At 46.0% G+C, this 27,171-nt stretch overlaps 1 pseudogene; it reads right to left on the minus strand.

Annotated features, from left to right (window-relative positions):
• Nucleotides 1-6,303: 6,303 nt before the first annotated feature.
• On the minus strand, nucleotides 6,304-15,175 carry LOC131807512 (latherin-like; annotated as a pseudogene).
• Nucleotides 15,176-27,171: the final 11,996 nt, after the last annotated feature.

Raw genomic sequence — 27,171 nt, forward strand, 5'->3', positions numbered from 1 at the left:
AGACTCCAGAGTTGGGGAAGTTAAGGGAAAGGGAGGTTTCAAAAGGACTTTCAAATGCTAGAGAGGACCTACAAGATACTAGAGGCCTTGCGGTTGTCAAGTTAAGGTTGTTTTCCCCTCTAGCAAGGTATTAACATTAAGATAGTTGGGAGCTTCCTGGAAGAAAGTCACACTTGTCCCACCCAGGAGTGGGGGAGGGGAGGTTGCAGGGGACAGCTTGTGCTTTGTCTTCAGCTAGCCCTCTGCTTCCTCATCAGAGAACAAAGGCAAAGAAAAAGAATTAAACTTCCTTATAACTTACAGCCCATTTGACAAGTACTTGGGACAGGCAGAGTGACCTTCCTCAAGGAGTTTAGCTGCCTTTATGTTCGTACTTTGCTAGAGGCCAAAGGCAACCTTAACATTAGCCTAACCCCCAGGATCTAATAAATCTTCTTTAACATATAAAAACCCCTTTGGAGACTTCCTTTATCTCTGCCGCCCACCGATATATGTTAGCCATCATCCTCCAAGTGATGTAGGAAAGAGGATGTTAAGGTTCTAAGCCCACGGCCAAGAAAGAATTCTTGAGACACCTTTGGTGCAAAAACATGATTTTATTAAAGCATGGGACAGCACCCATGGGTAGAAAGAGCTGCAATGGGCTCCTGAGGAGTGGCGCATTATATACTTTCAAGTTGGGAGGGGGTTAGGGATAGCCTAAGTCTCTAAGGAATTTTGTAAGCAAGGTTTCCAGGACCTTGGGTTGGGGGTGGGGGGCTAGCTGTTGTTGGGAAAGGTCATTTATTACCATCTAATAAAACCTTAGTCATGAGACCCTTCAGATGTATGTGGATGGGCCGTATGCTTGGGGGATAATTGCTAAAACATATCTTGGGGAGTTTAGAGGTAAAGGAAGTTTCGAAAGGAATTTTTATGTTTAAGTAGACTTACAGGATCTTGGTGGAGGGTGTGTGTGTTGGGGGGGGGTCAGGCTAGGATTGCCTTTTGCCCTTAGCAAAGTATTAACATTGACGTGTTTGAGTCCCTAGAGGAGTTTCACTCTCTGTTTCAAGGACTTGTCAATGGGCTATAGGTAGTAAGGAAATTATTAATTTTTCTTCTGCCTTTGCTTTCCACATCAAAGCCTGTGGCCCACTGATATACATCTGAAGGGTCTTGTGACTAGGGTTTTACTAGACAGTAGTAAATGACCTCTTCCTAAAAACAGCTAGTCCCTCAATGTCCTGGAAACTTCGCTTTCAAATTCCCTAGAGACTTAACACTATCCCTAACCCCTCTCAACTTGAAAGTATATAATCAGTCACTCCTCACAACCCCAGTGTAGCTTTTACTGCTTGTGGGTCCTGTCCCCACGTTTTAATAAAACCACCTCTTTGCACTGAAGACATCTCAAGAATTCTTTCTTGACTGTTCCTGGACCCCAACCTTTTCATATAATTGCTACACATATTCCCCATGTCTGCTGTTATAAATTAGCCCCCCCCAAATAAAAAGTAATTGAGTATGTAAATTATTTTATCTTTATTCTTGTCCCCTTGGAGCATGAAGAGATATGAACCAAGTTATGGGTCTAGTGGCAACGAAGGGTGGTTGGGATAAGTTTTAAGGGTCTTGGAGGAGAAATGCCAGGAACTGGGAAGTAGGCTTCTGAGGAAGGGGCTCCTGCTGGCTGGTGCAGTATTCTGAAGAACATAATAAATTGATTTTGGAGCATTAAAAAAACAAAACCAAAACAAAAAACCAGCAACTTGTAAACTGAAACCAACTTTCCCTGTTTGGGTGAAAAACCATTGCTGGGTGATGCTTAAAGGAAGAGGAAGCAAATGAGAGAGAAGAGTTTTGTTTTCTCCTCCTTCAGCCTTGCAATCTCCCTCTAGTAAAGGATCCTAAAAAGGAGCAAGCCAGTAAAGAAGGTGGGTGGTTTTTAGAGTCCCAGACCCAGCACTGCAAAAGAGAGTACAGAAATAGAGATTTGTATGCTGCTGCCCTTCGGAACAATTTGTTACTTAAACTGTAACCCCTGGAGGATTTTACTAGTTGCCAAGCACATTTAGATATGGCCTTAAGAAATACATATACTGGCAACAGGTCTTTGGGGAGAAGGACGATGTACGACGATGAAGTTGGGCAGCTGGGAATGCCCGGCTTGCTCAGGGCAGAACGCCGCCCCTTCACAGAAGCTGGGAAGCTGGGGATACCTGGCTCCCTCAGGGCAGAAGGCCGCCTGCTTCAGGGAAGCCGAGCACCTGGGAACGCCCGGTCAGCTCAGGGTGCAATGAAAACCGCCTGCTTCCCTTTTCCGTTATCGCTCCTTTCTCTTCCCAGAAGCGCCCGTTGTTGGTTAGAGGAGTCCTGTGAATGTGCTTGGCTAACTATAAACCTTACCCTCCTCCTTGCTGGCCTGCAAGACCGGACCAATGTTTGACCTTCATCGGGGCCTTCTGTTGGCTATTGTTTCTATCTAATAAAAGTGAGACTGTGGAGTTGCTCGTGGCAGCAGTCCTTTTCGACTGTTGTTCCCTGCTCCCAGTCTCTTGCAGCTGACTTATGTGTGCCTCATTCTCCCGTCGCCGACTGGAAGCGGAATTTGTAACCGAGAGATTAAAGCTTAATAACCAACACAATTTATTTAAAAAGAGTAAGTGATGTACTACTGTATGTATGCAAAGAGCAGTGCCAGGCATGAATCGAGGTAGTGATAAGGAAGAAAAAGAGGGGGAGAAGCAGGTGGGGAGTAGGTTGGAGTTGTCATGCAAAGTTGATTGCTAATGACTTGAGCAACATGAACACTGAATAGGGCTCACTAGTATTGGCCATGAAGGAAGTCACTGATGACCTAAAGTGAGTTATTTTGAGTTGGGGATATAAGCCAGACCATCCAAAATTGAGCACTGGGTAAAGTAAAGGCGAGGAAGTAGAAACAATGGATAGCAATATCTCTCTTGAGAAGTTTGGTGATAGAGGGAAGAAAAATGGGATTACCAGGGCCGAGATAAGTTTTCTTCCATAAATCACAACTCTGTGGTTGCCTGAGGGACCTATCGATGAGACCAAAATTCTAACTTCACAATAGGAGATTGTGGCCCAAGCAGAATCATCTAGAAGCCATCTCACACAAGACAGAAAGACTTGTTGTATAGTTTTTGGGATTCTCCAGGCCATAGTGTTGAGGTATTTCTGAGATAAAGGCTAAATTAACCTAGGAATCCTCCCCCACTCTGCAAATTTTTGTCATCCTGATCAGCCTCACTGCCATCTCTGACTATCTTTGCCCCTGCCCCACATGGCACTATGGAGGCAGGACAGCCCACAGTTCAGAGCTGCAAAAAAATAAGTTTATTATGAAGAGATTACAGAGAATCAGCACATGGATTCTGGTAAGGAGTAGCCTCACCAAAGAAGCAGGGGATCCTTGGAGTCCATGGTGGATAAAGAAATTCCAGGCAGCAGCTGAATAATCAACATGAGCATCTATATAGGTGATGATCTGAAGTGTGGAGGACATTCCAAGGAGGAGAGATCAGCAAGCGGGACTTGATTCTGTGTGGTATAATAAAGGTATTAGTCAACCTCGTGCCCCGTTTAAGGAGGTGTCAACCAGAGCTGAAAGCCTCTTCCTCTCCCTAGCTCATTTCCTTGGACTGCTGTCCACTATCCATGGTGCTGAACCATATTCCAGTCTGGACATCCATGATTGCCTATCCCTGGATAAAAAATTCTGTTCCCTGTACTGTCTCTCATCAACTGAGATAGATCTTCCTTCTCACCTTGACTTAGTTTATGACACAAGGATTTAAAATACTGCCAGTTGTCCTGCTTGATCAAAAGACATATTTCTTATTTTTAATATTGGCAACAGAGTCACATTTACAAAAATACTTTCTAGGGACGCTTGGGTGGCTCAGTCAGTTAAGTGGCTACCTTTGGCTCAGTTCATGATCCCAGGGTCCTGGGATTGAGTCCCACATCAGGCTCCTTCCTCGGTTGGGAGCCTGCTTCTCTCTCTCCCTCTGCCTGCCACCCTGCCTGCTTGTGCTCTCTCTCTGTCAAATAAATAAAAATTTTTTTTAAATAAATAAAATCTTTAAAAAAACCCCAATACTTTCTAGGCTGAACCAGTTATACTTGTAGACTGAATATGACATGGTTTGGAGCTGCTGTGACAGGTGGCAGCCTAGATGTATTGGTGGGTATAAAATGAGATGCTCTAGGGTTTTCAGAGTGCTGCAGCTAGTTAGAACTGCATTGTCCAGTATGGCAGCCACTAGCCATATGTGGATGTTGAGCACTTAAATTGCAGCTGGTCCAAATTGAAATGTTCTGTTAGTATGAAATACATATTAGATATTGAGACTTAGCACAAAAAAAAGAAGATAAAGAAGAAGATATTTCATTAATAATTTTATATTGATTAAATGTTGACATGATAATATTTTGAATATACTTGACAAATGAAATAAATTGCTAAATACAATCTGTTTCCTTTTCCTTTTAAAAATTTCATCACTAGAAGATTCTAAGTTACGTGTGTATTTTGTGTTATATTTCTATTGGACAACATTAGTTTAGAATCTTATGTAACTAAGCTATCAACCCAAAGATATAGATTCAATTATAGTATTGGCCATTCAATTTCTTAACTTCCCTTTATGGACTGCACCTTCTTCTTGGTGACTCGACCCATCACATGAACCCTTGTTCTCAGAAAGCATGTGTATAGTTCACTACAAACTTATCCTTACCACTCATGCCTCCATCTTCCATGACTCCTATGACCAGTCACTTAGAGCTTCTGCCCCATTGTTCAGAGCATCAGGTCCTTTCCTGCTCCTGTATATTTGCACATCATGTATCCTCAGCTTTTTTTTTTTTTTTAAGATTTTATTTATTTATTTGACAGAGAGAGAGAGAGAGAGAGAGATCACAAGCAGGCAGAGAGGCAGGCAGAGGGAGAGGAGGAAGCAGGCTCCCTGCTGAGCAGAGAGCCTGATGCAGGGCTCCATTCCAGGACCCTGAGACCATGACCTTAGCTGAAGGCAGAGGCTTAACCCTCTGAACCACCCAGGTGCACTGTATCCTCTGCTTTTAATTTTTTTTCCTATAAAGAAACTCTTAACCATTCTTCAACATCCAGTTTAAATCCTGCATCCTCTTGAAGTCCTTGTGGAAGACCCCAGGCAGTATTGCTGGATCTTGCCTCTCTACCTCCACAAACTCCCAGCCAGAATACTTTACTACATCTGAAATTGCCCATTTATTTGTCTTATCCTTTACTAGGCTGGGGGCTCTTAGGGCTATGTCTAATTCATTTTTGTAATGCTGGCACCTGGGATACAACAGGGAATAAGAAAAAGTCCTTGCTTGCATGAAATAAATATTCTAATACAGGAGACAGAAAAGAAACAGTGTTGTAAAAAGTCAGATAATAATGAATTTTGTGAAGAAAAATAAGGAGGGAAGAGAGTGGCAGTTATGCTTTTTTTTTTTTTTTTAAAGATTTTATTTATTTCTTAGAGAGAGAGAGAGATCACAAGTAGGCAGAGAGGCAGGCAGAGAGAGAGGGGGAAGCAGACTCCCTGTTGAGCAGAGAGCCTGATGCAGGGCTCAATCCCAGGACCCTGAGATCATGACCTGAGCCAAAGGCAGAGGCTTAACCCACTGAGCCACCCAGGTGCCCTGGCTTTTTTTGAGAGACCCGAGCAAGTGTGTGTTCAACATAGAATAGTTGCAAATAAATACACGATGCATGAATAAAACTCTTTTTACAGAAAGATGCCTCTTTTTACTGAGCCCCTTCCACATCCCAGTCACACTGCTCTTCCTTTCTTGCTCCCGAAAGGAAAACTCATTCCTGCTTCGAGGCTTTTGCACATGCTCCTCCTGTCTGTCATGTTCTTTCCCTCAGTCTTGGCACAACTCCTGCCTTATCATTCATGGCTCAGCTTAAAGATCTCACAGAGCCTTCTGACTGCCTCTACTCTCTGCCCCTCCCTGCCCCTGTCACTCTCTCAGACTCTACTTGGTATCCTTTATAGTACCCACAACCCTCTGGAATTTAAATGACTCTGCACTTGTTTCCTAGTTCATTATTAGTACATTCAACTAAGATAGAAATGCCAAGAGAACAGTCTTGTGTTGTTCATGGCCGTATCCCTAGCAGTTAGCACATAGTAGAAGCTTAACTGAAATTTTACGAATGAGTGAATGGCCCATCTATAATGACCCTAAAGGCCAAGTGCCGTCACTAAGGAATGGAAATATGTTCTGATCTCTCACCGGACTGGTGCAACAGTGGCTCCTTTACTTCGAGGGCATTTGGATGGTGGCTTGGAACCTGCCCTGCTGCATCAGCAGACCTAAAAGGCAAAACAGATACTATGAGACAGTGGAAGTGAAGGAGGATCGAGAGGTCAAAGGAGTTTTCTCCTGTTCCAGACAGGGGCAGAGCAGGGTCAGGAAATGAACCAAACCCCTGGGGACATGCGGGTGGGGCTGGAGGCTCTACTTAGTCCCCGGCATCTTTGATCCCTTCACTGACAGTTCTGGGCCTTGGTTTCCTCAGCTATAAATGGGGGAACAACTGCTCCCTCCCAAGCTAGTAACTTAAGAACTATACACTGAAACGAGACTGTGGAGGAAGTGGGCATTACAGCAGTTGATCCCCATTTGCCTAGCCATGTCTCCAGAATGGTGGCCTAGTATCAGCGGAGTGAGGGTATTGGTCAGGCTGCCCCACTGACATTTACTTTGGGTGAATCTGGGAGCCGCATTTTGAGAGCTTTAGGATTCATTCAGATTAATTGCCTCAAGCTTCCTACTTCATCAGTAGTGAGCTCCGTGTCAGTGGAGGTATGTGAACAGAGGCCAGAAAACTGCTTGCTGGGAGAGATAATTTAAAGGAACTTTAGAAACTCCAGCAGTTAACACTTGGTAGGATGAATGAGTCTTCAGTGAACAGAGGAATAGTCCTTTCAGTCCAGAAATTCTGCTGGTTTTCAGATTCCCATTGGGGGCCTCAGCTGCCTGCTTGGCTTCTGGCAGACCTGGAAACTTTGGGTGCTGGAGATAGAGTCTACTGGAAGGAGGCAGTCTTTGGGCTAAAACCAGGCCAATTTTCTGCTCATTATGTAACATCCATTCTAGAAGGATAAGTAGAAATCAGGCAGCTTTTTTCCCCCAGAGAAGCTCCCATTTATAGCTCAGCTTCTCTAGGCTTTTGGGGCCAGAATGGAATTGAAACCAGCATGTATTTGGCTAGTGATGGAGGATTTCTTTTTGTTGTTGTTGTTGTTGTTTTTAAGATTTTATTTATTTATTTGACAGACAGAGATCACAAGCAGGCAGAGAGGCAGGCAGAGAGAGAGGAGGAAGCAGACTCCCCGCCGGGCAGAGAGCCTGATGTGGGGCTCAATCCCAGGACCCTGGGATCATGACCTGAGCTGAAGGCAGAGGCTTTAACCCACTGAGCCACCCAGGCACCCCATGATGGAGGATTTCAATGGTCAGTGCAGGTGGCGTGCTTGACCCTGGGCATGGGACCACGGACTCCCTCAGTAAGCAGCAGCTGAGTTTATGAGGAGCGAGTTAGCAGGAACCATTCTGCCTTGTTGAGGATGGGAGAAGTGTTAGGGGAGAGGAGATAAAAGTGAGGGAGAAGTCTAAGCTTTCTCCTGGGGTCTTCCTTGGTCTTCTCACTACCAGCACTTACTAATCAGTTAGTTAGTCATTTACAGATTCAAGTTATAAAGACATGAATTAATGAAGGGACACATCTGAAAGACAAGAAAGTATGCAAGAGTCAGGACGAGGGCTCCACCAATGGAGTGTGAATATTCAGGGGGCAGTCAAGGCAAGTTCTCTTTCTAAGACAATCTATCCTAGGGAACAACCAAGCAGGGGGTTGGGGGAACAGACTGCCTGGGGTCACATGTCAGCTGAGCTATGTGGCAGCTCTGTGACTTAGGTAAGTCATTGGCCATCTCTGGAACTTTTTCTTAAATGTGAAAAATGGACATCATACTGTTATTTAGAATAAGAGATTGTTTGGAGGATAAGAAAATTCATGAAAGATCTTTAGCACAGTGCCTTTGTGCTTAATGAAAATTAGCTGTTCATTTTATGATTACTTATACTTATTTTAGAGATAAGAAATGGAGTCTTGGAGAGTCTTATCAGCTTATCTCATTACCCAGACTCTGATTTTGACTTTAAATATTAAATAATATCTGTAAAGCACTTTACCAGTGCTGGTTGCACAGTGAGAGCTTGATAAACGCCACTTCCGCTCTCCCCAACTCTCCTTCCTGGAAGATTTCCTTTTTAAAGATTTTATTTAAAATCTTTAAATTTGGGAAGGGGCAGAGGGCGAAGGAGAGGCAGACTCCCCACTGAGCAGGGAACCCAATATGGAGCTGGATCCCAGGACCCATGAGATCATGACCTGAGCCAAAGATAGACGCTTAACTGACTGAGCCACCCAGGCATCCCGATTTCCTTCCAGTTGATTAAGAAGATGTGGTCCACCAAACTCTAGGTCTCAGACTAAAAAACTGAAGTAGTCTGGGTTTGTATACTTACTTTTGCTTCCAAATGATGGATTATCAGGTCTCCCAGGACTCTCTCTACGTTTTCCACAATAATTTTTTTCATTGGGGTGACGCTAAATGAAGAATGAAAGCAGAACAGATTAAATTCTCCCAAACTCTCCTGTATTTACGTCACTTATGTGCTTAGCTGACCCCACGTTATTTAAGCCTCCTGTTTCCAGGGCATTCCATGACCCAACCTTGCCCTTCCACTGCAAACTACCTCTTAGGGCTCCTTAAAATTAATCTTCCAATTGAAATCACCCTGCCTCATCATTGTTCCCCATGACCCCCCTTCTCCTTGCCTATTTTATTCTCTCATCTGGAATCCCTTCTTCAGCTTCTAGCACCCTTTTAGGTCCTGATCACTCTCTTTCTGGCACTTTCCTGTTCCCCTTGATGAGGGAACAGAAGGCATGGTTAGGACAAAGCAGAGCTGACACCCCACAATGCACCCCCCCACACACACATGGGATATATGTGACATTCCTCATGCACTCCTGGCTGCCTTAAAGCTAAGGAAAGGAAAAACAAATAGTTGATTTATAGAGATCACAATCCTGCAGGACATGAGTCTCCATTAGTTTACAAATGTCTTAGCAATTTACAGGAACAAACCATTTCTGTCAATAACCTAGCTTCCAGAAGGAAATGTAGATACAATTAAATGTACTTATCATCTGCAGCCCATAGCTAGGTACTTGAAGCAGGCAGAGTGTACTGTTTGTCCAGGAAGATCCCAACTATCTTACTGTTACTGCCTTATTAGAAGGAAAAACAACCTTCACTTGACAAGGGCAAGTGTTCCAGTATCCTGTGAGTCTTTAACATATGAAAGTACCTCCCTTTTTCCTTACCTCCCCTAATCCCACAGTATATAATCAGCCACACCAAACAACCCCGGTGCAGCAGCTCTTTCTGCCCACGGGTCCTGTCCCCATGCTTTAATAAACTACCATTTTGCACCAAAGACATCTCAAGAATTCTTTCTTGGTTGTGGGCTCCGGATTCCACCCCACTGAACCTCATCTATATTCCAAAACCACATCACTGTCATTATCTAATACGACAACAAAACTTTCTTCCTTAGCCCTATGGTCATGCCTTCATGGCAGGAGTATTGTAATGTCATTCTTCTGTTGGGGGAGAGGAGAAGGAAGTAGGGAAATAGCAATATAGTATGTCTTCAGATTTTTGACTCAGTCCATGATCCTTATAGGTAAGGGTAAATCTCATTCTCGGGCAAAGTGTTTGCTTTATATATAAATCGGCTAATCTACCACTTTTGGCCTGAGGATTCAGATGTCCCTCAAAGGAAAGACTAGTTTTCTTCAACATCTCAAAGGGCACGGAGCCACATTGACAGAATTTCCCCTGGGGGAAATGGTTGTGAATCAAGGGTTTAGTTATCTGGAACAGGACAGGACGTCCCCAGAGGTCTAAGAGCTCAGAAAGGATTTCACACTCAGATCTTTCTTGAGTGCAACTGGGAGATGAATCAGAAAGAATTAACAAATGAAAAAGACCCAGTGTATAATAGGTTGGTGATGACTGTTGGGTTCAGTTAATCATGGACATGAGCCTAAATTTTTAAAAAATCTTATAAAAGAAGATAGTAAAAAAGAGATTATAAATTTAGAAGATAATACTTAGTAAAAGGGCAAACCCCTGAAAACAGTTACTCTGAAGAGAAGGTGTCACAGACCAATAAACAGATGGTGAAATCCTTGTTCTACTGGTAGTCAAGAGAATGACATCTATGGGATTTTCTGCTGAAAATCCTTACTAAAGAGAGAAGTTGTAAAAATGAGAATAATTCGTCCAGATTGACTATGGGGTAAAATTTGACCAATGCCAGCGAGAGTTCTATGTCAGTTCTATGGTATTTGATAAGGGATTTGGAATGTCTTACAACTATGACATACCTTCAAGTTTAAAAGTTATAAAACTGTTTATACTCTTTCAGTAATCTTAAAAATCTATAAATTCCTGCACCAAAACGTTCAGGATTACTTACAGTAGCAAAAAATTCAGAAATAACCTAAATGTCAGCCAATAATGGAGTAAGTCTACTTTGTTTGTCCTCGATACTATTCAGTGAATCTCTTTTCATGTCCGTGGAAATACAATTTTCATATTAAACAGAAATTTAAAATGACATGAAGTTCTTTTTATAAGACACGCAATCCCCGATGCACAAAAGGCTCATTGGAGAAGGGATTGTTTTGCTGGTGAGGTCTTTCCGGTGAAGTCTCATTGGGGCTACGTCCCAACCAGTGGGATGCAGAGAGAGAGAAACAAGGAGAACTTACAGATTTTTGGACTAGATCCATACAGTGTCAGGTGTAATCCTGCAGTGTCCAAAGACAAGTCCGTCTTTGCTGTCTACACCCTTCTCCAAATAAAGCTGGACTCTCATATCTGTCCATACGTGGAATATGTAGGGATTAAGAGCCAGAAACCTGTGGGAGGGAAGAACGAAGGCTGGTGGAAGAGAGCAACAGAGCTTACTTTCCTGCCATTTGTTTCCAGAATGAGTGTTCTCACATGTTTGCACAGACCCTCGAAATTACCCTGTAAAGATCATTTCCCCATTTCTCAAAAGAGATGATTCAGGTGAATGAGGATGGCTTTCTCCAAGTCGTGCATCCAGCCAGTTAGAAGCCAGGCAGGTCATGTTCAGGAGCTATGTCTGGCTCCGGGGACAGTTAGAAAGGAAATGGTGGATTCTAAGTATAGAATCCTATCAAATTTGAGAAACTGTGACTTTGTTGGAAAGTACTCTTCTTGAGTTCACAAATGCCGTTGCCTCCAGGGCCAGGCTTGAGCTGGAAATGGGTAAGGGAGACCATTGAGAAATGGATAAGGGAGAAATGGATAAGGGACTGGTTTTACAGAAAGGGGGTGACAGCTGGGATGAACGAAGAAGGCCTGTTCTCTCTGAAGATACACTGTACAGACCAAAGAAAACACATCCGTGCACAATCTCTAGGCAATGGTGCCAAGGGGCATTGGGGTCTAGAGCAGATTCTGTGTCATTGTCTTAAGTTGTATTCAGTCAGGAGAGTGGGTTCAGGAAATCCAAATAAATGAGGGTGGGGCTCTCTGTATAAAGCAGAGAGAGGAAACTGGCTCAGCCTGCTCTGTTTTTCCTAGGGAGGCCCCAGCTTGGAGGCATTCAAGTGTTCCCATGCTCTAAACCGACCATAGAGAGTGGCCCAAGCCCAGAGATGGAGGGTGTGTTTGCCCCAACCACACAACGAGACTTCCACTGGACACCCTTTAGTTATGGCTGCTTCCCACACCCACACATCAGTGCGAATGTGGATGGAACTGTACAAAGTGTTCCTTACTTTATTTGTATGGAAAATGCCAATGGTATCCGTAACTTGACCCCTTTGAAGTTAGGGGGGTTCTCAAGGTAGATCTGGAGGAGTCGAAAAGTCTGTGATCTGTACCCTGGGTGAAAAAAACAGCACAACAGGGAAGGTTATGACTCTAGCAGGAGGTGGACCCCACACTGTGCAAAGACAGGTCCCCTGCAGAGCAGAAGCTGGACATACGCAAAATGGTTACTGACTCATTAATCATGTAATTTATTGCATAACTGTTACGCTCAGGGAATCTGGTCCTGAGCAAGAAGAACTTGTTGCCTTAATGCATCACAGAGTGGTCATGTCTAGCAGGCTGGAATAAATGAGTGACTAAATAATCAGTAGAAGACAGAAAGCTATAGACAGCTTGGGCAGAGCATATATGTGTAAAACAATAAATGCAGTAAGTGAATGCATACAAAATGTGTCAGGTGATGGGTGCAGTGAAGAAAAAGCCTAGCGGGTTCAGGTGAAGAGGATGACACTGGGAGGAGTGATATTTTAGAGCGTCAGGGAAGGCTTCTCACAGCAGGTGACATTGGGGTAGGGTCATGAATGAAGTTAGGGTCATGAGGACAGCTAGGGGAAGAAGAAAGGGCCAGGCAGAAGACAGAGTAAGTGCATAAGCCCTGAAGCTGGAACAGCAATGGGCTCGGTGTGACAGGTGGGTAGGGGGGAGGGGAGAGGGCCGTCCTGGATGGGTCGCAGGGGGCCTGTGGGCCCATGGTAAGACCTTTGGGTTTGGTTCTGAGCAACTTGAAGACATTGGGGGGTTTGAGCAAGAGAGTTCCAGTGTCTAGCTGACTTCTTAGAACGAGGCTTCTGAATATGGATGGAACAGAATGGAGTAGGAGGAGGCTTGCAGTGGAAGCAAGGGGACCTGGAACCATTACTCATAGGGAGTTGATGGTGGTTCAGACCAGAGGAGGTGGAGAAAATGGTCAGAAGCCTGGCTGACAGGGTGTGTGGAGAGGCTGCCTGGGGGACTGAGTGAAGAGAGGGGCATTGGATGGTGTCAGGATTTTAGGTCAGAGGGACTGGACGGGTAGAGTTTCATTATCTAAGATTGGCTGGGCTGGGGAGCAGCAGGCTGGTGGGCGAGTAGGGGGTGGGAATCAGCAGCAGTTTTGAACATACTAAGAAGAGGGACCTGGGTCTTCTAAGCTCTGGTGGTCAGGTGGCATCAATTTTTGTGATTGCCACATTGTTACAACAGAGGTTGTCCAAACTGGTACTGTTGACTGGGGACTTAGTGAGGGCAGGGAGCTGTGTAAGCACGTTTTATTTCACTTAATATTTATGACAGTCCAATGGGGTCAGATGCTATAGTTCCCCATGTAACGGGGCAGGAGTTGAGTCTCAGAGAGGGGAAGAGACTGGAAGTGAGCAGCCATTCTCTTCCCAGAAAAAATGACTGAAACTGTCTTCAGCATCTCCCTAGCTTCTGTCTCTACCCCCAGTAGGAATTTCTCTCCACCAGTGGGTCTTAACCCATTGGAGTGGGAAGGGCTGTTAATTGAGGAAAAGCCTTCTGTAGAGTCAAGAAAATGCCAGGAGGGTGCTCATAAACCAACAAACCAGGACAGTCTGGACGTGGGGGGTTCTGATCTGAGACCACTCACATAAAATTAGCATCTCCGTTGGTGAGCAGGCCGCCCAGAATGTGGTTTCCTCTTGCAAGGTTGAAGACATTCTTCAGTGACCCCTGGAAGTCAGTTGTCTGCAGGGCAGAGAGAATGTTCGTACCAGGGAGTCCTTGTGTCAAAGCTGAAAAACATATCCACCCCCAAACCCCAACATTAGACATTTAGATGCCAAAGATTCTCAGATGTAGCCTTGACCTCTGAGCATGTCCCATGTGTGGATCTTACTCCTCATTCACCTAGTTTTCCTGGCCTGCTTGGTGTTGGGCCAAGTTCCAGGCACAATCATTCAGCAAATATTTGTAGAGGCCTGCTGGGCACTAGGGCCATGCCAGGCTGCACCTGTGAGAACAGGTGCCTTCGTGGAGCTGGCATTCTGGTGGGGATGAGAGAAGAGAGATGATAAAGTAGCGAATAAAGGGACGTGCGTGAGTCAAGTGCAGATAAGTGCTATGAAGGGGCTGGTTTCAAAATATTCAAGAACCCGCTGGGCACAGGCACCAACCAATCAGAAAGGACATCAACCATAGCTCTGTAGCCAGGTCCTGTGGTTCCTGGGCTCTGCCAAGTATTGACTCATTAGATTTTTCTTGGTGAGGAGGCTGGAGTCCTGGGGTAGGTGAGATGGTTGGAGTGATGAGGGGCATCACTTGGGGAGTCTCTGAGCAGGGGATTCTTCCCAGGGAATTTAGAAAAACGTTTCATTATTTAATTTGGCAGACAGAGATCACAAGTAGGCAGAGAGGCAGGCAGAAAGAGCCGGGGGGTGGGGTGGGGCGGGGAAGCAGGCTCCCCTCTGAGCAGAGAGCCCGATGTGGGGCTCGATCCCAGGACCCTGAGATCATGACCTGAGCTGAAGGCAGAGGCTTTAACCCATTTCATTATTTTAACCACCACAGCCATACATGTATCCTGTGAAGCTCTTTCTGTCATGAGGGAAAATAAAAGACAGACTGAGGAATTGATAGTATTGGGTGAGGGCAATAATTCATGCAAGGATGTCCAGGAATGTTTTCTGCAAAGGCAACATTCAAGCAGAGACTTGAAGGAAGGGAGGGAGCCATGTTGATAGTTAGTGGAAGAGTGTTGCAGGCAGAGGGAACAGCAAGTGTTAAGGTCCTGGGGTGTGCTCAATGTGTTGAGGAGGCTACTGTGGCAGGAAGGGAGCCAGTGAATGGGGAATGGTAGGAGAGGGGAGCAGGGGCCAGTCCAGCTGGGGCTGCGCCTTTTGATGGTGGGTTTTAATAAATAGACCAGGGCAAGGAGACAGGAAAGAGGGGAATCTTGGGAGAACAGTATTAAATATAGTGATGTTGGGATGATCAGAGCAGCTAATGATTCATCATGTTAACTCTGTCCCAGACATGATGCTAATTAGAACTTAACCTACAATGGCTCACGGTCTAGACTTTTAGGAGAGGCCTATGGTTCTGACAAGGCCAGGTGTGACCGAAGGCAGGGCAGTCTCACCATTGGTGATCTGGAAAGAAGCTCTGGATAGGGCCTCTTGAGCAGAGGACGAGGCGAGCAGCCCACAGAGGAAAATGAAAAAGCCGGAGACCTTTAGCATCTTGGGTCAGGCACCTGTGGGGGAGCAGGCAGAGAGGGTCACCTGTGGGATCATTCTCTGAGAGGGTCTCCCCAGAGCTTGGGTCTATGGTGGCTACAGAACTCATGTAGTCTATTCTACAGATGGGGCCAGTAAGTTTCAGAGAGGAGACATGCTTCTCCTCATAGTATAGAGCAAGAAATGAAGAGTCCAAGAAGTGAAGTGGCCATACACAACCTGTATATATGCCCAAGGATGCTGGATGTACAGTTTTTCCTGCCTGGATATAGTCTTCCCCGGTAGAGGTGCTCACTGCCCCCTGTAAGAGGCTGCACGTGTTACAGTTACAAGAATAGTGTCTGAAGCCCTCCACCTCTTACCAGGTGTAGGATTATGGGATTTAGGGCAAGTTGCTTCACCACATGGCATTGGGTGGAGGACATATTATCCTCATTTTACAGAAGACTTTGGTGGTGATGTGCCCTGGCTTCAGAGCCAGAACAGGCCTGGGATGGAATTCCAGCTCTGCCACCTACTTGCCGGGAAATCTGGGCAATGCAGGGTCTTGGAGGTTCAGTTTCCTCATCTGGAAAATGTGGATGATACATACACATACTTCTCCCTCAGCCTTCTTATGAATACCGAGTGCAGCACTCTACCCGTTGGAAGTGCTCCGCAAATGGTTGCCATTAGGCTGGTGAGCTTTGTGATTATGATGATCCTCATTCGGTGATTCAAAAAATTTACCTTCCTGAGTTGGTGGGAAACATAGGCTCAGCGGCATGGACCTGTACCTCAGGCCAGGGAACTAGGTTTGATCTGAAGTACGTGGAGACCATGCTCCAGTTTGCAGTGCTTCTGGGTTGGAACCCTCTGCTTATACGGCATGCTCTCTGGGCTGGGATAGGTCCTCAGGACCTTGACACTTACCTCATACCCCATCATGAGTTAAAGACATTTATGCACATGGTGGTGGGATTTTCAGAGGCTTTAGCCAAAAGACAGTACAAATGTCCTCTTTTGGGACCTGAGACTAACATGTAAATTCTGGTAGGGCCCAATCTTCTCTTTAGACACATGGCAAATTTAGGGAAGACTCTGAGCCTGGTCCCAGTCACCAATCCCATGTAAATTGACCCATTTGGTTTAATATTTTAATTGTGATGATCTGTTTTCAGACAAGTAGAAAAATTAGAAAAGAAATATACAAAGAAAAAAATAAAAATCAATTCTCAGAGATTAAATTCTGTTTTAAGTCCTTTCAGAAGCTTTTTATACTCACACGTGTGTACACACACACACACACACACACACATACATGTATGCATTCATGTAACATTATGGAAAAAACAAGATTGCCCTGTCATGCTTCTATAGAATCACTTTATCAAATGACAACACATCATGATAGTCTTTCTACTTCCTTATCTGCAGAATGTTCTAATGTATGGATTGACCAATTTTATTTAATCAGTCTCTTCCTTTTGGTCATTTTTGTATTAACATCCCAAACAGCCCTGGGATGTACATACTTGGGTGTTTTTCTTGGCTCACTTGTCATATTATTCCCCATAAAACATTTTCTGGAAATAACCAATCTTGAAGTTATTTTTTTAAGGTTGCAGCATTTCTTGTGTTGCAACTTCTCAACATGAGCCCTAAATGGGTGGTTACAAATTTCAAGCAAGATCTAAGTTCAAATTCATTCATTCATTTATTCATTTGAGAGAGAGAGAGAGAGTAGGGAGAGGGGCAGAGGTAAGGGAGAGGAAGGAGGAAAGATTCTCAGGCAGACTCCCTGCAGAGCCTGTCCTGGGGCTCTATCTCACCACCCTGAGATCATGACTTAACTGAAAACCAAAAGTCTAATGCTTAACCAACTGAACCATTGCAGCACCCCTAAGTTCAAATTCTAGCTGCAGAGTTCTGGTTTTGGTCATGACAGATTTACCAGACCAACCTTCCCATTAAGATCAACTATATTAAGATGGAGGGGCCTTGATAAACATCTTGGACTTTTAGTTAAGATCCAAAAGATGTAGGAGACGCTGTAGGAGAAATGGCACGTTCTAGAAATAAAGGCTTCTCCTGAAGAGTAAGAGCAAAATCAAAATAGTTTTACCCTCATAAAACATAAATCTAAGCCTCAGAAGAATCAAAGCAATCCACTTATATTCTAACTTTTGGCTGTCTTCTTTGCTCTTTGGAAAAAGATGGGGCCATTCAGAGCCTCTGTGATTTTTAACATGTCTAGCATCCAATGAAAAATTACAAGGCACACACACACATACATACACACACACACATGCACGACAAATGGACTGAAATCCAAGAAATTAAAATATACAATATAACAGACCCACAGGTGATTCAATTATTCAAATACTGAGCAGACAGTAGGGCAAGCAGCCCAGAGAGGATAAGAAGGAGACCTGATACTTTCAGCATCTTGGGGCAGTACCTGTGGGGATCCCAGGTAAGAAGAGTCAGTTTCAGGACCACTCTGACACCCTGGGTCTCTGTTAGTTGATTCTGGATGGGCTCTGGAGTGAGGCAGACTTTATAAATGATGAGTGGCCCCCTTGCTGGGGAGACATGGCACTGGGTGATGGACAGCTGGGAAGCTGATGAGAAGCCCTCAATCTTACCACATCCATCCAAAACCTCCAAAGCAAACATTCCTGCATAGAAGGCCTGGGGATTAATGGGGTAGGGACTCATTTGTGTCAATCGATATGTCAATAATGTATTTCAAACTGTACGTCATGAAACTCACCAAATGCGGAGGTGCAGAAAAGGTAGGGAGCATTGAGAGAGTCTGGAGACTGTTCATGACTCTCATCCATGGCCCTGTCCTGCAGGTTTCCTCACCTATGCCATGAGTGAGGTAGACCCAGGGACTGTGAAGGATGAAGCCACCAGTCTGCTCTGAGTGGAGACAGGGGGGAATGCACACTGGCCTCATTTGAGAGAGCCTTGGGTTTTAGCCTGGCTCTACCTTTCCTTGCTGTTTGACACTGGACAGCTCCCATGTCCTTTCTGGGCCTCAGGTTCTCCATCTATCATAACAGTAGCTGGCATTGACAGACAATTTTAACAGATGCTTGTGGAATCCTCATAGCAGTCTTATGATATAAAGACTATTATTAGTCTTTATATCCCTTTAGTCTTTTTATCCCATTTTATAGGTGAGGAAACCAAGCATCAAGAGAAGAAAAAGTTGCCCAAGGTCATAGAGCCAGTCTATAGTAGAGTCAGGATTTGAGCCCAAGCTTGTAACCTTGATACACATGCCAAATTCCTCCTTTTAGAGCAGAGCTGAGGCCTCCTTGTAAGGTGGGAGTCACAGATCTCTGTTGCAATGGGAAAGCTTGTTCCTCAAGGCCCGAAGGACAGATAGGCTCCATCATTTGCTCCCGAAAGTGAGACCCCACTCAAGCTTTAATTAAAAATGTATTTAAACATGTATTTCAGATTATTTGCATGATCTGTGTTTACAAGGGAGCATTTTAAAATACAGAAAGGCATAAAGAAAACAGTATCTATTTAGAGATAATCTCCGCTAGCACTTTGGTTCATTGGTCTCTAGTCTTCATTCTGTGTGCCTGGATATACATACAGAGGTGGAGAATAGTCAACCAGCTAACCTCGTCACAGCAGGCCTTCCTGAAGGAACAGCTGAACAGGATACTTTCCTGTCTGCCATACTAAGTCACCTAATCATTCTGGCAAAGATCAGACAGTTCCACGGTGTCCAAGCCATGGGGACCTTGTCATGCTGATCTCCCACCAAACATCCCTAAATGCCACCTACTTGTTTTTTCCCTGGTATGCTCTGCCCCTCCTACCACAGGACCTTTGTTCAGGTTGTTCCTATGGCCTGCCTGGAAAGCAGCAAACACTGCCTAAATCTGTGCTAAAAGAATGAAGGAAGGAAGGACCCATTCTTTGAGGCCTTGTTCTAATCTCATCCTTACCAAGAAGGTGTTACAGATTTCCCTGGTAGCAATTAGTCTGACTCCAAAGCTGGACATTTGTCCCCCTATTCAACCCCAGGTCTGAGGATATCAGCTTCTGCATCTAATATGTCAGATTTAGGGGCTGTATCTAAGTTTGTCTGTCTCCCTAGGCCTCATACTACACACTCTGCGCACTTCATCTTATTTCATCCTCCCCAAACCCTAGGAGGGGTTGATGCTCTAACACTCACATTACAGGAAAAGAGACTGTGCTTCCAGCCCCTAGAAGAGCCAAGATCCACACCCAGGAGGTAGACCCCAGAGCCAAGGTCTTAATCACAGTTCAGTTTCATCTGGTATGTTTTCTAGCCATGGACACGTGTTAGAGCCTGAAGGCCATTCTCATGCGGGTCATTAGAGAGCAGGGGGTCCCAGCAGATATTTTAGCATGACCACCCGCTGAAACATCACTTCCTGCCTCCTTTTTGTAGAATGTGGGCAAGGAAGCCCAGGAGAGGAGGAAGAAAGGGCAGGCAGAGGTCAGATTCTAGGGGAAACATAATGCCAGGCTTGGAGCCTCTACCCTGAAGGTTTATTTGGTTTTTCGATTTTTTTAAAAAAGATTTTATTTATTTTAGAGAGGGGGGAGGGGCAGAGGGAGAGGGAGAGGGGATCTCAAGCAGACTCCCCGTTGAGTGTGGAGCCCAATATGGGGCTCTGTCTTATCACCCTGAAATCACGACCTGAGCCAAAACCAAGGGTCGGTCGCCTAACTGACTGTGCCACTCAGGTGCCCTTGTTTGCTTTTTTTAAAAAAGATTTTATTTATTTATTTATTTGACAGGCAGAGATGACAAGTAGGCAGAGAAGCAGGCAGAGAGAGAGGAAGAAGCAGGCTCCCCAATGAGCAGAGAGCCTGATGTGGGGCTTGATCCTAGGACCCTGGGATCATGACCCAAGCTGAAGGCAGAGGCTTTAACCCACTGAGCCACCCAGGTGCCTCTTGTTTGCTTTTTAATAGACTATTTTTCTGAGTAATTTTAGGTTCACAGCAAATTTGAGCAGAAAGTGCAGAGTTCTCATATACTTCCTGCCCCTTCCGCACACCCAGCTTCCTGCATTGCCAGCAGTCCCCCCGCCCCCGGAAGTGGGCCTTTGTTATAATGATGAGCCCACACTGACACATCATTATCACCCACCGTCCACAGTTTACATCAGGGTTTGCGCCTGGTGGTGTGTATCCTATGGATCTGGACCAAAGTGCCATACATGCATCTACTATTACAGTCTACAGAACAGTTTCATTGCCCTCAAAATACTCTGTGCTCTGACAATTCATCCCTCCCTCCTTCTGAACCCTGACAATACTGATTTTTTTAAAACTGTCTCTATAGTTTTGCCTTTTCCAGAATGTCACATAGTTGAAATCACCCAGTGTGTAGCCTTCTCATAGATGAGGCTGCTTTAACTTAGTAATACGGATTTAAGGTTTCTCCATGTCTTTTCATGAGTTGCTAGCTCATCTTTTATTTAATATATAATTTTTTTAACAAACATATATTTTTTTATCCCCAGGGGTACAGGTCTGTGAATCGCCAGGTTTACACACGCTAGCTCATCTTTTTAATGTTGCATCACATTCCACTGTCTGGTTGGGCCACAGCTTATTTATCCTACTGAAAGACATCTTGGTTCTTCCAAGTTTTGGCAGTTACGAGTAAAGCTGCTCAAACCTCCATGTGCAGGTCTTTGTGTGGACATACATTTTCAATTCCTTTGCATAGATACCAAGGAGTGTGATCACTGGATGGTGCAGTGAGACATTCTGGAAGCTTCGATCAGGGTTGTGAAATGCAGGTCCATAGGTGCCATTGTCAGCACACGTGCTCCCCTTGGTCAGTTGAATGGGCAAGCATTTGCAGAACAATAGGGACAAATATGACTTTGCCAGCTGATCTTGGATATGAGCTAAGGTGAATCACTTTGTTCCTTCTTCTGGAACCAAAGGTGAGGTCTTCCCTCTTCCAACAACACTCTCAAGTGGAGGAGGGTGGAATACAGGCTCCTGAGCCATCAGCGCTGGCCCCGGAGCCTAGTCTGGGGACCCAGGATAGCAAAGGCTCAGCATGAGTAAGCTGCAGGAGGGACTGCTCTAGCTGACCTTCTCTCGTGGGCACCCCTTCCCTGGGAGCCACACTTTCTCCCTGGCCTCAGCCCAGCTCTCCACCTAACAGCTCTTGTCCTGGGTGGGACCTGGGCCAGCCATGGCCTTTGCTTCCTTTCAATTCACCTGACATATCACTGGCCAGAGGAAGCTTCTGGAAACTGATTACCGAGGCTGTCTCCCTTGTCCAGAAACCTTCCATGGCTTCCTCGTACCTAGCCCAGCAGTTCTTGAAGTGTGGTCTGGGGGCCCCAAAGAAACTTTCAGGGGTTCTGCAAGGTCCCCCCAAATTCTAAATTAATACGAAGATGTTATTTGCCTCTTTGCTCTCATTTATGTCACAAGTGTAGAGAATTTTCTAGACACTCCATGACATGTGATATTACAACCAACTGAAGGCAGAGCAGATGTGAGGATCCAGCTGTCTTCTATTAAGCCAGTCATTATGGAGAATTTAAAAAAATGTAAAAAGAGCCATTCTTCCCAGTTATGATGTTTTTGGAACATACAGTCTTTTTTCATAAAAATATGTCATTTTGTTAAAATGCAATCCATTTATTATTTTAAAAGAATTCAATGAATCTGTATTTAAAAATATATATATTAGTTCCTTTTGTGGCAAATATCGATGGGTAGAATCCATGTAGACAAAAGGTCCTTGAGGTCTTTGGGTTTTGAAGGCGTGTTAAGGACAAAGAAATGTAACTCTTGGCTGAGAGGATCACCTCTAAACTGCCTCCAGCTTAGCATTCCAGACACTGCCCTCCATTTGACCTTCACACGTTTCTGCTCCAGCAGCATCCAGGTCCTGTGGGTTCCCAGGGGATGCCAGGTTAACTCTCGCCTCCCGGCCTTTGCTCATGTGGTCGCTTCTGCCTGCTGGCAATGCCTTTGCCTCCCTTCTCTAATTTCAGCTCAGTCAGCACCTGCTGTGGGAGGCCTTCTCTGAGGGCCCCTCACAGCACCCGGCTTCCCCCCGGGAAGGCTGTGTGCCTGAGTCCTGTCCTCTTCCCTCCCCGTGCCCCCGCTCCGCTCCGGGCCAGGAATCTTGCATGAGCCCCCTCCATGCTGCTAAGCTGAGGGCAGGGTGGTGGTGGTGTAGTGGTTAGGGGCTGGGAAGGGGGCCCCTCTTTGGTCACCCCTGAACAGCCTAGTGCAGGGCCTGGCTTAGCTAGGTGCTCAACAATCCTCCTGCTTTCTGAAAATCCATTTTACTTATTGTACTAACATTAACACAGAAACGAGTCACCCCAACAAATGACATTTGTCAAATTGTCGCATCCTGGTCAGTTCCCCTACCCAGTTTCAGTTTTTTGCATCATTGTCATACCAGCTAAGCAACTCCTAAGATCTGTATTTTCACTCAGCTGTGAAACACAGTATTTCCCCAACTTAAAAAAAAAGTTCAGAAAATAATCTATTGAAATGATTCATCAACTGATTATCCTAATTTGGGACCTTTGGCTTTTCCAGTGTGATGTTTATTCTACTCCCATTCAAAGAGCAGATATTTAAAATAAAAGTGTCCATCTTCTGGCAAATATATGGTGAAATGTATATACTCTTTCATCATAGTATAAATAGAAAGATCCGGTTTAGTAAATTCTGTGATGTGTTCCTGGGGTCATAAGATATTCCAACGCATAAAGTAAATAATTCTGATCCTGAGATGTTATCCTCAAGAAATCGTGCAAACATTGGAAAGATCCAGCATTTATTTAACTGATTAAGCCTTCAAAATTGTAGCCTGAACCACAGTTTTGCACTCTAGTCTCTTTCTTTCTTTTTTTTTAGAGAGAGCAAGAGAGAGGGAGAGAGTGGGGGAGGGGCAAAGGGAGAGGACGAGGGAGAATCTCAAGCAGGCTCCATGCCCAGCGTGGAGCCCCATGTGGGACTTGATCTCATCACCCCGAGATCATGATGGGGCTCGATCTCACGCCCGTGAGTTCATGATCTGGGTCAAAATCAAGAGTCAGCCATTTAACCAGCTGAGCCACCCAGGTGCCCCTGCACTCTAGTTTCTGGATTATTCAGGATCCAGTTAGGTTTTGCCTTTTTCTACCCACATATTCCCTGATCATAGTTGTTCCCTCACCTCCTCCAAATGTCCTTCTCTTTCCTGAAGCCTCCTTCATGTGGGTCACCATCTCCAGGAAGCTCTCATCCCTCTTTGAGGTCTGGGCTGAGTAGGCCAGGAGCCAGAGTTGGTTCCAGGGTGCCGGGCTGCCAGTAGGAGAATGCTGCCTCACTTCTCCACCCTGCCACCTTTCCCCTCCATCGGCCACGTTAGTCACCAGTGGGGCTGTGTGGCCTCGGCCCCCGCCCCCCACCATGTTCTGGCTTCACTCACTTAGGAGCCCCACATTTGGTCCATAGCGTTTATGTCCTCAAAGCCCAGGGATCTGGCCTTGGTCAACAGAAAACAATGACAAGTCTCCCATACCCCCAATCCTGGCTTGCTAGAATTTTCCCGTACACCTACCCACTCAGGTGTCCCAGAGATGGTGTCTGGTTATTGTATAGAGAAAGAAGGGGTTCATTCATTCATTCACTCATTCATTCATTCAACATTTCTTAGTGCTTGTACTGTATCTGTATCTGGTCCTTCTCTGGGCCCTGGAGCTGCTAAGGAGAGGGAGGTACTTGCTCTCAAGGAGCTTGCAGGCTCAAGGGGCAGACTGATGAGTAAGAAAGGTGAAAACCAGACTAGCCAGAGTTGACAATTTCTAAATGCTTTCTCCGTGTTGGACAGTAATGGCAAGGTCGCTTGGGTCGGCCTACATGTTGGGAAGCACAGGGTCTTTTTTGGGAAACAAGGAGGAGCAGCCCTCACTTAGCTGGGTGTTGACTGCTGAGCAAAATTTTAAGGCTGAGCTAGAGAAGAAGGCACTGTGTCCTCAGTAGGCTTAACAGCATGGGCAAAGGCTTAGCACAGGCTCAAGCTGGCTACTGCCCAAAGAAGCCCTGAATTTTGAGACCTCCTTTGTGTATTTTTTTGTGAGAGGTGGGTTTGTCACAAAATAGTGAGAAGGGAAAACTCACCGTTCTTCCCTGGCTGGAAGGGAAGCCCCAGTCCCAGAGGAGGATGACTTTGGATTAAATCTAGCTTTGCCTCGAACCAGCTGTGTGGCCCTGGGCGAGTCACTTCACACTTCTGAGCCTCAGTTGCTATATCTTCCCCCATACACTGCATCACCCCGAAAAGAACAGAATTCAACGAGACAATGTACATAAAGTGTTAATGCAAGGTTTCTCAACACTATTGACATTTTGGCCTGGATGCTTCTTTATTGTGAGAGGCTGTCCTGTGTATCGACTAGTGACATCCCTGGCTTCTACCCACATCCCTGGCCTCTATCCATGAGATGTCAGTAACATCTCTCGCCCAGTCTGTGACCATTAAAATACCTCCAGACATTGCCAGTGTCCTGTGGGGGCAAAGTCACCTTAGGTTAAGAAGCAGGCGTCTAACACAGGGCCTGCTATGGAGTAGGGGCTCCATAAATGTTTATTTTCTTTCCCCTTCCAGTCTGGAGGGAGCATTAACTCTTGTCCTGTTGGAGCAGAAAGGGCCACTGTGCAAATAGGGAAATAGGCTCAGAGAAGAGAAGTTGGCAGCCTAATGTCACACAGCATGTTACTAGCAGAATGAGGTAGGGTAGAAATAAAGTAGCCTTGACAAAGAGACCCCAAAACACAATGGTTTAAATAAGCTAGCTCATTGCTTTACTGCCACAGGGGCCGAGATGGGTGGTCAGGGGCTCTTGGAGCAGCTCTGCTGTCTTCAAAGCGGGGCTTCCACCTCTAGATCTCAGATCTCAGGCAGTTTTTCCACTTTTCCTAATTTCTAAGAGAAGGTCAGGAGGGGACGGGAGGGAATGCTCCCTGTCTGTTTTTAAGGAAGCACAGTGCTCAGGTTCAGGCTTGAACTCACAATCCTGAGATCATGAGTCACAGGCTTTCTGAGTCACAGGCTCTATGGACTGAGCCAGTGAGGTGCCCCTTTCTTTTAGAGCGCAAAGTGGAATTTGATGCATCACTTCTGCTGATATGCCATTGGCCGGATCTTAGTCATATGGCTACTGCAAGGGAAGCTGGGACATGTAGTCCCTGTCTGGGGGCCATATGCCCAGCTAAAACCTGGGGAGGGAGAGAAAATTGGTCACTGTTGGGGATGCTGGTAGTCTGGCCATAAAGATGGGTGAAAACCCAAGATCTCCCAGGACCATGGTTCTTTCAACCACATCAGGGCTTTCATCAGTCAATCAACAAACACAGGGCAGTTACAACGGCAATTCCAGCATGTAGAGGGGACACTCATCTTGCACTCGCTAGCTGTCAGGCCCCAGTTACACACTTCCCACCCTCACAACAGCTCGGCAAGGGAGGTTTTTTTCTGCTAATTCCGTTTGACAGGTAAGAAAACCGAGATTCCCAGAGGCTAAGTAACTTGCCCAAGATTTCAGGGCTAGAAAGTGGCAGGGACCCTGTGGAGTTCAGATGGGTCTGAAACCCCGGCCCTTGCCCTGTGCCCAGCAGCCCCTCAGCACAACCTGAACTGAGGTCTTCACAGGATTGCTCAGGAGAACTGGTCTGCGACCCCTTTAGGTCACCCCAAGGGCTCAAGGGTCCTCTGAGGTGACTTGACCCTGTGAGGCAGCCTTCTTCAGAGGGAAGGCCCTTGTGGAAGGGGTGGCGGGCTCCTCCCTGCAGGGCAAAGGGAGACTGGGGCCTGCGTGTAGGTGGAATAGCCTCAGGAGGTTCTCATCCGTCCTGGGCAGAAGAAAGCAGCACCTGCTGGGGACTGGGGAGGCAGCCGAGTGCCTGGGCGCAGGCATGTAAGCTCTCTGAGCAACGGTTCTCATAGTCATGTGTTCAAATCCTGACTCTGCTACTTGCTCACTGTGTGACCTTGATGAGTCATTTGCCTCTGTGAGCCTGAGTTTCCTCATCTGTTAAATGGGGACAAGAATAGTGTCTCCTGGCATTCTTAGGAATTGGTGAGGTCACATGTGCCAGCAAAGTCAGCTGTCCATGATGGTGGTGGTATTAGCATCCCAGAGTGATGATCACAGCCAGGCATAGCCTGGGGTGAGCTGAGTTCTAGGGTGTGGGTGGAGGGGTCTTGCCAGAGAGAGGAGCTGGTCTCCATGGGATGGCTGAGCACCCTCTAGGTGGTTGGCTTTGCCAAGCAAGCAGGGACCTGTGCAGTCTGGCTGGTAGGTGCACAGGCTCTCAGGGCTGGAGGTAGGAGGCAGGTGAGCCATGGTGTTGAGAGACCATGGGTGTTCTCAGGTGCTGCTTGAATTGATCTCCGGTTGCAGGGGAAATCCTAGCCCTTTGGAGGGCATGGAGGGGCAGACTGAGATCTGGCTCAGGCCTCTGATCCTGTGTCACTAGTCCCTGCACTCCTGAGCCCACAGACCCAGTGTGCCCCATCCTGCATAAGGTCTCTTAGAAGTCTCTGGAGGGGAAGGGAGAAAGGCCCTGGGTGGGCTTACCCCAAATGAGACTGTCCCATTCTCACTGCCTGCCTGGCCCAGGGTAGGCCTTCACTAAATGCTTCGCTGAGCTTGTGAATGGATGAAACAAGTCTGCCACTGCCACCAACTGGCTATGTGACCCTGGGTCAATCTCTTGCCCTCCCCTCTCTGTGCATCAATGTCCCCATTTATAAAACAAGCTGAATAGTCCCAGAGGTCCTTTCCAGCTCCCACCCAGGTCTCTACCACTCTAGTTGCCCTCTCCCCCTTAATCCCAAAGGAGGGATAAAATGGGCCACACAGGAGGGTGCAGAAATGGTCTTTTATTGCAGGGGGTGGAGAGTGGTGAGCACAGAGGCTGCTGTCCTGACTGCAAGGAATCATCTCTGGGAGGGTCCCTTCTGGCTGTGC

Source organism: Mustela lutreola, chromosome 9 (assembly GCF_030435805.1).
Source record: "Mustela lutreola isolate mMusLut2 chromosome 9, mMusLut2.pri, whole genome shotgun sequence".
Taxonomy (NCBI): domain Eukaryota; kingdom Metazoa; phylum Chordata; class Mammalia; order Carnivora; family Mustelidae; genus Mustela; species Mustela lutreola.